Here is a 13,528-nt window from a genome sequence, read left to right as displayed (position 1 = left end):
AAAAAAAAAAAAAAAAAAAAAAAAAAAAAAAAAAAAAAATCAGGCCTTAAAATTTCTGCAAATCAAGAAGGAATAATCTATACAGAATCTAACTATGCATTTGGAGTAGTTCATACTTTTGGAAAAATTTGGACTGAATTAGGCCTCATTAACAGCAAAGGTCAAAATTTACTCCATAGGGACCTAATAATACAAGTGCTGGAAAATTTACAATTGCCAAAAGAAATAGCTGTTGTATGTGTCCCAGGACATCAAAGGAATCCTCCATTTCAAGGCCATGGAAATAATCTCACTGACCAAATAGCTAAGTAAGCTGCCTCTTCTCCAGCTGAACCCTTTTTTCGACTAACCCCTTGTCTTCCATCTCCAGCTGCACTCCCCATCTTCTCTCAAGTAGATCAGAAAAAACTAAAAAAATTAGGAGCTGAGGAAACTCAAAAGGAAAGTGGTTATTACCAGATGGAAGGGAAATGTTACCCAAACCTCTTATGAGGGAAATACTGTCACAGCTTCAAGGGTCTCACTGGGGTCCTCAAACCATGTGTGATGTAGTCCTTAGGGTTTATGGGTGCATAGGAATATACACCCTCGCCAAGCAAATAGTGGAAAGTTGTACAGTGTGCAGAAAATCTCATAAGCAGACCCTAAAAAGACAACCTCCCAGAGGGAGAAATCCTGGGTTAAGGCCATTTCAATGTGTCCAAGTCGACTATACCGAAATGCCCCCAATAGGCCACCTTAAGTATTTACTGGTAATAGTAGATGATCTTACCCACCCATCTATCCACACACTGGATAGAAGCCATCCTTTTTCCAAGTGCAACAGCCAGCAATGTGGTCAAAGCCCTGTTAGAACACAGCATACCCAGGTTTGGAATAATAGAGAATATTAATTCAGACAATGGGACCCACTTTATCACACCCATTATTAAAGGACTAATCCAAGCATTAGGGATAAAATGGGAATATCATACTTCCTGGCCTCCACCTTCATCAGGGAGAGTAGAAAGAATGAATCAAACTTTAAAGAATCATCTAACCAAATTAATTTTAGAAACTCGGCTACCATGGACAAAATGTCTTTCCATTGCTTTACTAAGAATCCAAACTGCCCCTCAGAGGGATCTTGGCCTGTCTCCTTATGAAATTCTTTGCGGGTTACCTTATCTAAGCACTACTACTGACCTTCCTATGAACAAAACAAAACATCAGTTCCTTAGAAATTATGTATTTGGTCTGTCTTCCACTCTTTCTTCCCTCAGGACTCAAGGTCTCCTGGCACAGACTCCACCCCTTGAATTCCTGGCCCACCAGCATCAGTCCGGAGATCATGTCCTTATCAAAGGCTGAAAAGAGGGAAAGCTTGGGCCTACCTGGGAAGGACCCTATCTGGTGCTCACAACAACTGAAACAGCAGTTCAGACCACTGAGAAAGGGTGGACCCATTATACTCCAGTCAAGAAGGTATCACCTTCTCCGGAGACATGGGCCGTTATTCCGTCGACTGCCACCAGAGTAACGATACAAAGAAAAATGTAATCTATCTCTTTTTCTTCTTTCCTTTTCCTTAACTGCCCCCATCTCATCATTAATGTAACTAGATCAAGTTTGCCCAAAATTACTACCTCTGATGTTGTCTAGTCATGTCTTGTGGAAATTTACAGGACCAAAGACAGCTTACTGCCTCAGATAAATATCTTTGTCCCTCTTGGATTCCTCAGATTGGAAAGATATAGCAAATTCTTGTAAAGATCATGATAACCCCAAAAATAGTAGTTGTATTAACTGGTGGGAATGGCACTCTTGTCCCCTTAAAACAGAGTCCTTATGTTATACTTGGCCTAATGTCTTATGGGACACCAAAGGTCCAGGCTGGACTGCTCCCACCAGTCTTTGCCAGTCCTTAAAGCTATATATCCATTTTACAAAAGGGGAATGCCTCTTCTAATTGTCCATATAACCAATGTAATCCTATTCAGCTTACTGTTACTATTGCAGTATCCCAAAACTCTTCCCATTCATCAAAGTCGTATTTATGGTATATGGGCCAACATCTCAGGAAAGGATCCTAGGAAATTTTTGAAATCTGCTTTATTGCCCCTTCCACCTCTCTATCACATCTTCCTCAAACCATCACCCCACCTATACTCAGTGACAAAACCAAAGTAGCGATAGTAGAAGTAAAAGACCTGAGGCAAACTCTAGCCATTGAAACAGGGTCTCAGGATGCAAATGCCTGGCTGGAATGGATTAAATATTCCATCCACAGTCAAAATAAGAACGATTGTTATGCTGGGTGCATAACAGACCAGAGGCCCAAACTGTCCCCTTTCCACTCAGATGGTCTTGTAATAGACCAGATATGGACTGCATAGTAGCTCTGCCCCAAGACCCCACAGCCTGGGGCAATAAATCACGTCAAACAGTGTGATATTGGCATAAAATAGGCATAAATCAATGGAATACAATAAAGCGTACATGAACAGAACCACACAGACTCCGGCCGATCCCAACCCTGACCTAGGGTAGGCGCGCGCTCTTGTGTTCAGACCCCTGTCCTGCTGCCTGGAGCCCAGGGAGACCCAGAGGTCTTGGCTGAGCAGGTGAGGTAGGACCTCAGGGCTACCATCCTTAGCCCTGTGGCCACACGGGGGGCGCCGCCGCGCTGCTCTCAGATTCTCTGAGCAGAAGACACAAGTGGGCTCTAAGTCAGGCAGAGATGGCTAACCAGGGGCTGAGCATCATTGGGGGTAAAGCAACCTCTGGGCAGCAAGGGACTCCACAACGATGAGAGGAGAGGGAAGCTCTGGAGCCTTGTGCCCTCCCTGAGGTTTCTGTCTCCTCCCTGCAAACCCTTTCTCCAGCCCTTCATGACAACACTGCGGAAAACCGAAAAGAAGAGGCATTTTCTTCCTCTGCTTCTTTCTTTTCAGTGCTCCCTCTTCATGTAACAACAATAACACGTGCACAGCTGCTTTCCAGGAATGATGCATGAGACTTGGTCACGTGCTCGTTTCTGGCAGAGGACCTGGGGTCTGGGAATGGAGGAAAATGTCCCCTGTAATACCTTTGGAATGTTTTGAAGAATCTTTTCAAAACATGTTACATGAAAAATCCCTCTCATTGGCAAGGCCCTCTCCAGTGACCGCCCAGTTTACCCAGATGTGACTGTGCAATGGGGCCAGATCGAGGCCCTCCACGGCGTCGTTCATCCAGCACGCCCAGGTGTCCACACCTCAGAACCTCTGCACAGCTGCTCCCCTGCCTGGAAGCTCATCTCCAGGGCTCCCTTCCACCCTGACATTCTCCTCATTCCCACCACAACCCGTCCCTGCACTGCCCACTTCATGTGGCATCTCCCATCCCCTCTGACCCCACCCTGTTTTGTTTTTGTTCACAATGCTTTTACTAACATTTAAGAATTATTTACTTATGTATGTATTTTCAGAGACCAGGTTGTGCTCTGTCACCTAGGCAGGAGTGCAGTAGTGCAGTCTTGACTCACTGTAGCCTCAAACTCTTGGGCTCAAGTGATCCTCCCACCCCAGCCTCCCAAGTAGCTGGGGACTAGAGGTGTGTGCCACCACACTCAGCTATTTTGTATTTCTTTTTGGTACACATGGAGTCTTGCTATGTTTCCCAGGCTGGTCTCAAACTCCTGGCCTCAAGGGGTCCTCCCACTTCAGCCTCCCAAAGTGCTGGAATTACAGGCATGAGTCACTGTGCTCAGCTACAGATGTGTTTATTTTAATTGCTTATAGTCTCTCTCTCCTCTGGAATACAAGCTTCATGAGGACAAGGACAGTGATTTCAATTGTTCACAGCTGTATTTCCCTTGCCTTGAATAGTGCCTGATTGTTACTTTAAATATACCAGTTGAGTGAGTGAATGAATAAATGAATGCACACATAGACTCACACACCAACACACACAGACACAAAGATGCCGCCACACAGATTGACATATGTTCTTACTCAGGTACTCTCCACACAATGACACAATCACACACAAAATACACAGGACTGGCACACACTGACACCTTCTCACACATATGCCCTTGAATGCTCTTAAAGCTTAATATTCTTTTCTTTCTTTATTTTTAAATTTTTTTTGAGACAGGGCCTCGCTCTGACACCAAGGCAGTGGGATGATCATAGCTCACTATAACCTTGAACTCCTAGGCTTAAGCATTTCTCCACCTCAGCTTCCCAAGTAGCTAGAACCACAGGTATACTCGCCACCAGATTCAATTTATTCTTTAGTATTTTGCAGAGATGGGGTCTTCCTATGTTTCCCAGGCTGCTCTTGAACTCTGGCCTAAAGTGATCCTCCCACCTCAGCCTCTCAAAGCTGTGGGATTACGGGCATGAGCCACCTCATCTGGTCTCGAAGCTTAATTTCCAATCCACATGATGTGGTGACATTTCTCATGTGATCATGTATTTTTACCGTTACTTTTTTCTCCAAATAATTACACAAAATTGCAAAGAGTCCAAAAGTTTGAAAGACTACAATGCTCACCATAGATCTAATTATTTCCTTTGTGTATGTAATAAATTAGGTTTCTATAATTTGTGCTGAAACATTTAACAATCACTTGCCAACATCATGACCCTCATTCCTAAATACTTCAGTAGTCGACTCTTAAAAAATAATATTTTTCCAACAATAATATTATTACACTGAAGAGAGTTACTACAATTCCCTAATATTAGGAAATTTCCAAGTAATGTCAAATTGTCTTAATAATTTCCCAAACATCTTTCTTGTGGAGGTGAGCAGAGCTCAGGAGCTCCAACCCTCTCTGAGGTTTCTGTTTTCTCTGCAACTTCTCTCTCCAGCCCCTTGACAGCAACATTTGGGGAAACTGAAAAGTAGAAACATTTTCTTCTACTCTCCATTGCTCAGGTTTCTTAAATCTCCCATTTACTCCGTTTTCTTTTATTTAGAAACAACACCTCCATGTCCACATAGTATTCTAAGATGTAAACACACATATTGGCATTCTCAAATCTGAGCACAGCTCCCCTGGGCCTCCATCTCCTCAGCAGGGAAGAAGAGGGCCCCTGTGCTGGGGTCACACATGGGACCCAGAAGTGACACCACCTGCAGAAGGTGTCAGGGTAGACCTGAGACCTGGAACGAGCTCACTTCCCTTCCTCACGTTCAAGGGTCAATCCTCTAAGAATCCCCCTGTCTCAGGTACTCCATTCTGTCATCAGGGGGTCAAGAAAGGTCCAGACAGCACTAAGACCCAACCACTCCACCGTCCTCACCTCCATGGACAGAGCCCAGGTGACAGCCACCCCTGCTCCTCCTCCCTCCTCTCCCACTGCCTCAGCACCATCGTCTGCCTCGAGTCCACCAGGACTGAGCTCCTCATGCCCTTTCCCTGTTTGTGTCAGTCACACTGGGTCCCCCAAACACCCTGCACTTGCATCCTCAAAAGGCTCTGCACACCCCTATTCTGTCCCCCTCATCCTCCCACCCCAACTCCAGAAATCTTTCCACTGCACCCCCTGGAATTCTCAGCCTTTGATCAGGAAAACCTCCATATCCTCTCTCAGGATGTTCCTGATCTCACAGCTCCAGCAGGAACCTGGGTTTCCCGAAGGACACAGACCCTTCAGAAGTCCTCCCACATGGGGACTTTCCCCAGGGACTTGTACCTTTGGACTCATTTCTCATTGTGGTTTTGAGACCTTTCTGCCTCCCTCCTCCCAAACCTCCCTAAGCTGTCATCAGATTAGGGCCCCACTCCCTTCATTGTAGCCATTTCCTGTGGGCTGCAGGCCGTTCCTCTCAATCCTGACTTGTAGCTCCTGGTTCCCTGGCTCCCTCTCCAGCAGTGCTGTCTCCTTGATATTGATGACTTCAACATATGCAGATGTGATGGGCAGAGTAATGGTCCCCAAAGAAGTCCAGCCTCAATCCTTAGAACCTGTGAACAGCTTGCATTACATGGCAAAAGGGACATTACACATGAAATGAAGATTAAGGACCTTAAAATGACTATTTGCATGGGCCCAATCAAATCACATGAGCCATTAAAAGCACAGAGTCTGCTCTGGCTGGAGTCAGAGATGTTATAGAAGAGGGAGGAAGAGGAGACACAGGCAAGGAAGCCAGAGGTTCCAAGCAGGGGCGTTGGATGTGCCACCGGGGCCACGCGTAAGGACGCAAGACAAGGCGCTAAGAGCTAAGTGTTGCTCTCAAATGACAGCCAGAAAAGAAACAGTGACCTCAGTCCTATCTGCAAGGAACTGAATTCAGATAACAGCCTGAATAAACTTGGGAGTGGATTTTTCCCCAGAGTCTCCAGGAAGGAACACAGACCTGCCCATACCTTGATCTTATCCCTATGAGACTGGACTTGCAACCCACACATCTGTGACATGACAAAGAGGCGCTGCTTCAAGCCACTCGGCTTGTGGTAATTTTATGACAGCAATAGACACCCATACAGCAGAGAGGATGCCCTCACTCCCTGGCATCTGAGATCCTAAAACTCCTCTCCTCCATGACCTTCTCCTCTGCTGTGCCTGGGCCCTGTGTGCTTGTCATCTAGGCCTCATCATGGCCAAGAACCCCAGCACTTAAATACTCTCAATCTCACACTTCCCACTCTCTGACTGTCTTCCCACTCATCCCCTTGCAGGGTGGCCACAGGCTCTGAGGACACAGATACTATCATTTTATCATATGTTGTAATTTGATATCGGCAATTAATTCATTCTATGTGTACCTGTTTTTCAGGCTTGGTGTCCACCCTGTAGTACATCAATTTCAGGAATCCTTTGATCCCCCGGCACCCCCCCACCCCGGGATTCTCAATCTAGTGATCCTGCCATCTACCCATTGTCCCTGAGCCTTGGGTGTCCTCTCCTCCCTCCTCACCCATTTTGAATTCTATGGTAGATAATTTCCATCCCTCCCTTGTCTCTCCCTTGCATTGTCACACTTGCTCAGAAAACTACACAGCTGGTGGGTTCCACCTCTGCCTACATTCACCTGCCTCCATGAGATGCAGGAGGCTGGAGAGCAGCACACATCACACTGACTGTTCTCTCTACCTTCACCACCCAAACCTCTTGGGGAGCCCCCACCACGTTCAGCAATCACCCTCTCCCTGCATGGCTCACCCTCAGCCTCCTCCTGGCCTGGGTGACTCTTACACACCTTCTCTCTGTGCTCACACATCCAACCCTCCTTCCCCATTCTTACTTCCGCTGATGACCTTGCTTCCTACCTCACTGAGAGAAGTGAACACATTAGAAGACAGTTACAGATTCCACCACCATCAGCTCGTGCATTTGCAGCTGTACCACTTGATGGGCCTTCCACCACATAGACAGTTGTTGTAGGTTAACCTAGTCCCAGCCAGAGCCAGTTCCTCTGCCGGTGTCCAAACTGCATCTTATCTCATCTACTTAAAGATAATAATTCATCAGTCCATTCTTTTTTTCTCTTTCATCATCATCATTTTTTCTCTCTCCACTGGACCACTGTGGCACTCACAGGAATGCACATCTGAGGCCCTCAGCTAGAGGAAGTGTAACTGATGATGGTCCCAGCTATTCTAGCCTGAAGCCTATCATCACATTTGCTCTGAAACCATGTTCCCATAGGCTTCCTCCGGACAAGGTTGAGAACAGCAAGGAAATTAAGGCAGGATCTTTCCTCCACTGAAGGCCGACTGAGCTCCAGGACTCCCTGATCCCCTTACTGAACTTCCCTTAGCCTGCAGTGGGTCCAGGGCGCTTCCAGCTGACTCTCCCTCCCTCTCTCCTTCACTGGAGTTTAGAGTTGCATCACCCTCTGATGGCTCTCCCAGCATTTTCTATCTCCCTCCCTAATTTCTGTCACAAGCATTTCCCCTAATAAATTCTTGCACATCTAATACTATATTAGAGTCTTCTCCAGGGACGCTAACAAGAGTGGTATCAGGAGTGTTCCAAGAACACAGGCAAAGGCATGGGGATGTGGGATGAGCTCACCCACTGCCTGACTGGCTAAGACGATGCCATCTGGGTTGATAGAGGACACAGAAAGTGCATAGCACAAGGTGCTGCCAAGCAACTGTGGATCTGCCCAGTGCTGACCTGAGAAGATGCCCTGGTTAGGGGAAGCTCTGGCAGGTGTGATGATAGAAGCCTCTGCACAATAATGACAGGGTGAGAGGGAAACCTACAGAGACAGTGGAGTTGGCTGAATACTAATCGGCTGTGTTGATGTCCTATAAAAGGAGAATGAGAATCTGAGGATTGTTAACAGCAGTCGGTGGCTATGTGTGAGTGCCTCTGCAGTGTCTCATGGACAGTCCTTTATCTCCTCTAGAGGAAGGGCAGGTAGCATGGAACAGCAGCTGAAGACATCATTGTGAGGGTCACAGCACTCCAGAGATGTTTGACACTCAGCCAAGGCACGCCTGTTGTGGGAAAGTCAGTGCCCTGCTGGGGAAACCTGAGATCCTGCAAACGGACAGTTATCCAGTGAGTGCCCTCCAGGACCCTCTGGGCATGCAGGGGAGGCTCACCTTTCTCTGGTAATAGTTCCCACTTCCTGTACTGGAAGATGCTGCAGAAGCCTCCCCTCTGTGATGCAGCGGGAACCCCTCTCAGGAGCTTTGCAGGAACCAGGTGGCATGTCCTTGTAGGAGCCCACGGAGCACTTCCGGGATTGGAATGTGAGGGTGTTTGATCAAAGCATCAGAATGTCAGGCTGGATGAATAAAAATCCTTTGGCTTGAGGGCGGTTTCTCAGGACATGGGTTTATCAGGAACTCCAGGGCATGAGGCACACTCACTGCTGGGTGGCTCTATGTAGACTGGAAAAAGTAATGCCCAACTCTCAACAAGTTAACCACAACTTAGTTGCCCTAGAACATGCAGAGGATGAAATAAGAAGCCTGAGGAAAGTGGAGTGTGGATGGAGCCATTATGTGAGACCAGAGGCCCATCAGGGTCATGTCCCACCAGAAGGCCCAAAGGACACACCTTGTACCAGAGTCCTCATGAACGTGCTGGTGAGAGAGACCTGCATCACTAAGAAATGTCGGGGTTCTGTCCTCTGTAGGATGGGGATGATGATAGGAAACGTGGTCCCAGAGTTGGACTAGTTACTATCTGTTTGAGGATGTGGCCCTGAAGGGATAGAGATCAAGTGGTGGCAGTGACCTGCAAAAGTCAGAGGGCACAGTTACCATGACAACCCCAACAGAGCAGCGAATGTTGCGCTTGACCTTCAGGGAGTGTGGAGAAGGTTAATAGAGGGCAGTGTCTCAGGTTCAGAACAGAAGGGCAGCCAGCAAGGGCGCTGCTTGATATCTATGGAAAGAAAGCAAGAGTTGAGGAGCAGGAGGCCGAGGGTTGTTGACACAATACAAAATCATAATCCATTCTCAATGCCCAGACCTCAGCCAACTTTCAGATTCAGATCCCAGTGACAGAGGAGGAGTCCATACCCATAGGAGGAAGACCCTGGAACAGCACGGGAGTGTATGCTGGCTCAATTCCCTGAGCTCTTTTACAAAGGAACCTATAGCCATTTATTCAGGAGACTGTACACTGGGCAAGGGAAATAGGCAGAATTTGGGGGAGGATTGACATTGGGTGTGAGCTGACATTGATGCCCAGATTCCCACAGCACCATCATGTCCCATCACAGAGGGGCTTCCAGAGGCCGGGACACATTATAACTCATAATCCCATAGTCCCAGCCCTGTTTATTTCCTTGTTTCCTGAGTGCATAATTGGTCTTGATGCACTGGCAGCTGGAGTCACCCCCACACTGGGTCCCTCGCCTGTGGAGTAAGGACTCTTATTGGGCTGAAGGCCAAAGGGAAGCCTCTGAAACTGCCCCCTTCTCAACTGAATCGGAAGTGATATGACATCCCAGGGCAGGTCTTGTGGAGGTTATTGCAGGTATTGTGGGGGTAGCACCACCATTAGAGAGCTGTAGGAAGTGGGGTGGTGTTGGGGTTGCCTGTTATCTCTGTGTATCCTGTCCTTGCTGAAGCCTCATGGGGCCTAAAGAATGAACAGGATTACTTTTACTTCAGACTTGACCTAGTGGCAGTCTTGATTGCAGCTGCCATGCTGGCCGGATATCACTGCTAGCGGAGGTTAACAAGGCTGCAGGCCAATGGTGTGCAGCCAGGGATTTGCTGAGTGCATTCCTTTCCACTTAGAAAGTGGGTATGGAGTTATTCACATTCATACCACATTTATTTACAGTTTCCCTGAGAGCTATTAGACTCTCCCGCCATCTATAAGAGTCTTCAGAGATTCCGAACATTCTACAGAATATTAAATCTGTTCGTTTCATTGGCAACATCATAGATTGGGATGCATGAGAAAGAAGGTGGAAAGTATGCTGGAGGCCTTGGTAAAACACATGCTCCCCAGAATGAGGAGGACAAATCTTACAGAACTTCAGGAGTGGCCACTACAGTGAAATTTTGTGGATGTGGTGGCTAGGGCCATGCAGGGATATTTCTTCCAAGTGAAAACAAAACAAAACAGAAAAAAAAAAAAACAAAACCTGTTGCATCTTTCATCTTCACTGAAAAAAAAAAAAAAAGAGAGAGAGAAGCACACTGCCTGGTGAATCTCTTCGGGTTCTGAAAACACTACATTCCATATCTAGGTATATCATTTTGGACACATTTTTGGTGACATACGAGGATGCCAGCTTCAAGTAGGGCCCACACAGGAAAGGACCCTGCAGCAGTTCCAGGCTCTCAGTAGGAAGAAACTACCAGGCTGTGGTGCAGGCAGCCACCGTTCCTCAGTCCCGCTGGTGCTGGAGGTAGAAGGGGTGGGGAAAGATGTACGATAGAGCTGAACCAAACATCGAGGGAAAGTAATAGTAGAGGGCCTTGGATTCTGGAGTAAGATCATGTCATCCACAGTAGAGACATATGCCTCCTTCCAGAAGCAACATTACTGTTACTGGCCCTGATCAGATAGAATTCTTGACCATGGGACATCGAGAATCATGTGATTCCAACTGCTTATATCAATTGGCTTCTGTGTGATCTACAGAGTCGTAGATTGGATGGGCCCAACAGTGTCCATCATGAGATGGAAATGGTCCATGTGGATTGACCCTGAATCCCAGGTTAACACCCCATCCATGCAGAAAATACCTGCCCATGAGGTGTCAGTGAACAACCAAGCGGACAAATGCAAGTTAGCCAGCCTTCACTGTGGGTCAGCTCAGACCTGGCAGGATGGGTGCGTGCATGCAGGAACCACACTAGCTCCCTTCANGATTATGTCATCTGCAGACAGAGACAGTTTGACTTCTTCCAGTCTGATTTGGATGCCTTTTTCTTTTTCTTGCTTAATTGCTCTGGCTAACCATTCCAGTATTATGTTGAATAGAAGTGGCAAGAGTAAGCACCCTTGTTTTGTTCCTCACGTTAGTGGAAAAGCTGAAAGTCTTTTTTTTTTTTGAGACCTAGTCTTGCTCTGTCGCCCAGGCTGGAGTGCAGTGGCCAGATCTCAGCTCACTGCAAACTCCGCCTCCCGGGTTCACGCCATTCTCCTACCTCAGCCTCCCGAGTAGCTGGGACTACAGGCACCTGCCACCTTGCCCGGCTACTTTTTTGTTTTTTTTGTTTTTGTTTTTGTTTTTTTTCAGTAGAGACGGGGTTTCACTGGGTTAGCCAGGACGGTCTCAATCTCCTGACCTCGTGATCCTCCCACCTCGGCCTCCCAAAGTGCTGGGATTACAGGCTTGAGCCACCACGCCCGGCCAAGAATTCTATCTGATCAGGGCCAGTAACACTAATGTTGTTTCTAGAAGGTGGCATATGTCTCTGCTGTGGATGACATGATCTTACTCCAGAATCCAGGACCCTCCACTGTGACTTTCCCCCGATGCTTGGTTCAGCTCCATCCTGCATCTTTCCCCACCCCTGCCACCTCCAGCACCAGGGGGACTGAGGGACGGTGGCTGCCTGCACCACAGCCTGGATCTGCTGCAGGGTCCTTTCCTGTGTGGGCTCTACTTGAAGCTGGCATCCTCATATGTCACCAAAAATGTGGCCAAAATGATATACCTCGATATGGAATGTAGTGTTGTCAGAACCCGAAGAGATTCACCAGGCAGTGTGCTTCTCTCTCTTTTTTGTTTTTTCAGTGAAGGTGAAAGATGCAACCGGTTTTTTTTGTTGTTGTTGTTGTTTTTCTGTTCTGCTTTGTTTTCACTTGGAAGAAATTTCCCTGCATGCCCCTAGCCACCACACCCATAAAATTTCACTGCAGTGGCCACTCCTGAGTTCTGTAAGATTTGTCCTCCTCTTTCTGGGGTGCGTGTGTTTTACCAAGGCCTCCAGCATACTTTCCACCTTCTTTCCCATCCATCCCAATCTATGATGTTGCCAATGAAATGAAGAGATTGAATATTCTGTAGAATGTTCGGAATCTCTTAAGACTCTGTTATAGATGGCAGGAGAGTTCTAATAGCACTCAGGGAAACTGTAAATAAATATGATATGAATGTGAATAACTCCATATCCACTTTCTAATTGGAAAGGAAAGCACTCAGCAAATCCCCGGCTGCACACATTGGCCTGCAGCCTTGTTAACCTCCGCTAGCAGTGATATCCGGCAAGCATGGCAGCTGCAATCAAGACTGCCACTAGGTCAAGTCTGAAGTAATCCTGTTCATTCTTTAGACCCCATCAGACTTCAGCAAGGACAGAATACACAGAGATAACAGGCAACCCCAGCACCACCCCACTTCCTACAGCTCTCTAATGGTGGTGCTATCCTCACAATACTTGCAGTAACCTCCACAAGACCTGCCTGGGATGTCATATCACTTCCTATTCAGTTGAGAAGGGGGCAGTTTCAGAGGCTTCTCTTTGGCCTTCAGCCCAATAAGAGTCCTTACTCCACAGGTGAGGGATCCAGTGTGGGGGTGACTCCAGCTGCCAGTGCATGAAGACCAATTATGCACTCAGGAAATAAGGAAATAAACAGGGCTGGGACTACGGGATTATGAGCTATAATGTGTCCCGGCCTCTGGAAGCCCCTCTGTGATGGGACATGATGGTGCTGTGGGAATCTGGGCATCAATGTCAGCTCACACCCAATCTCAATCCTCCCCCAAATTGTGCCTATTTCCCTTGCCCAGTGTACAGTCTCCTGAGTAAATGGCTGTAGGTTCCTTTGCAGAAGAGCTCAGGGAATTGAGTCAGCATACACTTCCATGCTGTTCCAGGGTCTTCCTCCTACGGATATGGACTCCTCCTCTGTCACTGGGATGTGAATCTGAAAGTTGGCTGAGGTCTGGGCATTGAGAATGGATTATGATTTTTTATTGTGTCAACCACCCTCAGCCTCCTGCTCCTGAATTCTTGCTTTCTTTCCATAGATATCAAGCAGCACCCTTGCTGGCTGCCCTTCTGTTCTGAACCTGAGACACTGCCCTCTATTAACCTTCCCCACACTCCCTGCAGGTCAAGCACAACGTTGCTGCTCTGTTGGGGTTGTCATGGTAACTGTGCCCTCTGACT

Source organism: Theropithecus gelada, chromosome 4, assembly GCF_003255815.1.
Source record: "Theropithecus gelada isolate Dixy chromosome 4, Tgel_1.0, whole genome shotgun sequence".
In the NCBI taxonomy this organism is placed as follows: Eukaryota; Metazoa; Chordata; class Mammalia; order Primates; family Cercopithecidae; genus Theropithecus; species Theropithecus gelada.
This window is presented reverse-complemented; position numbering follows the sequence as displayed.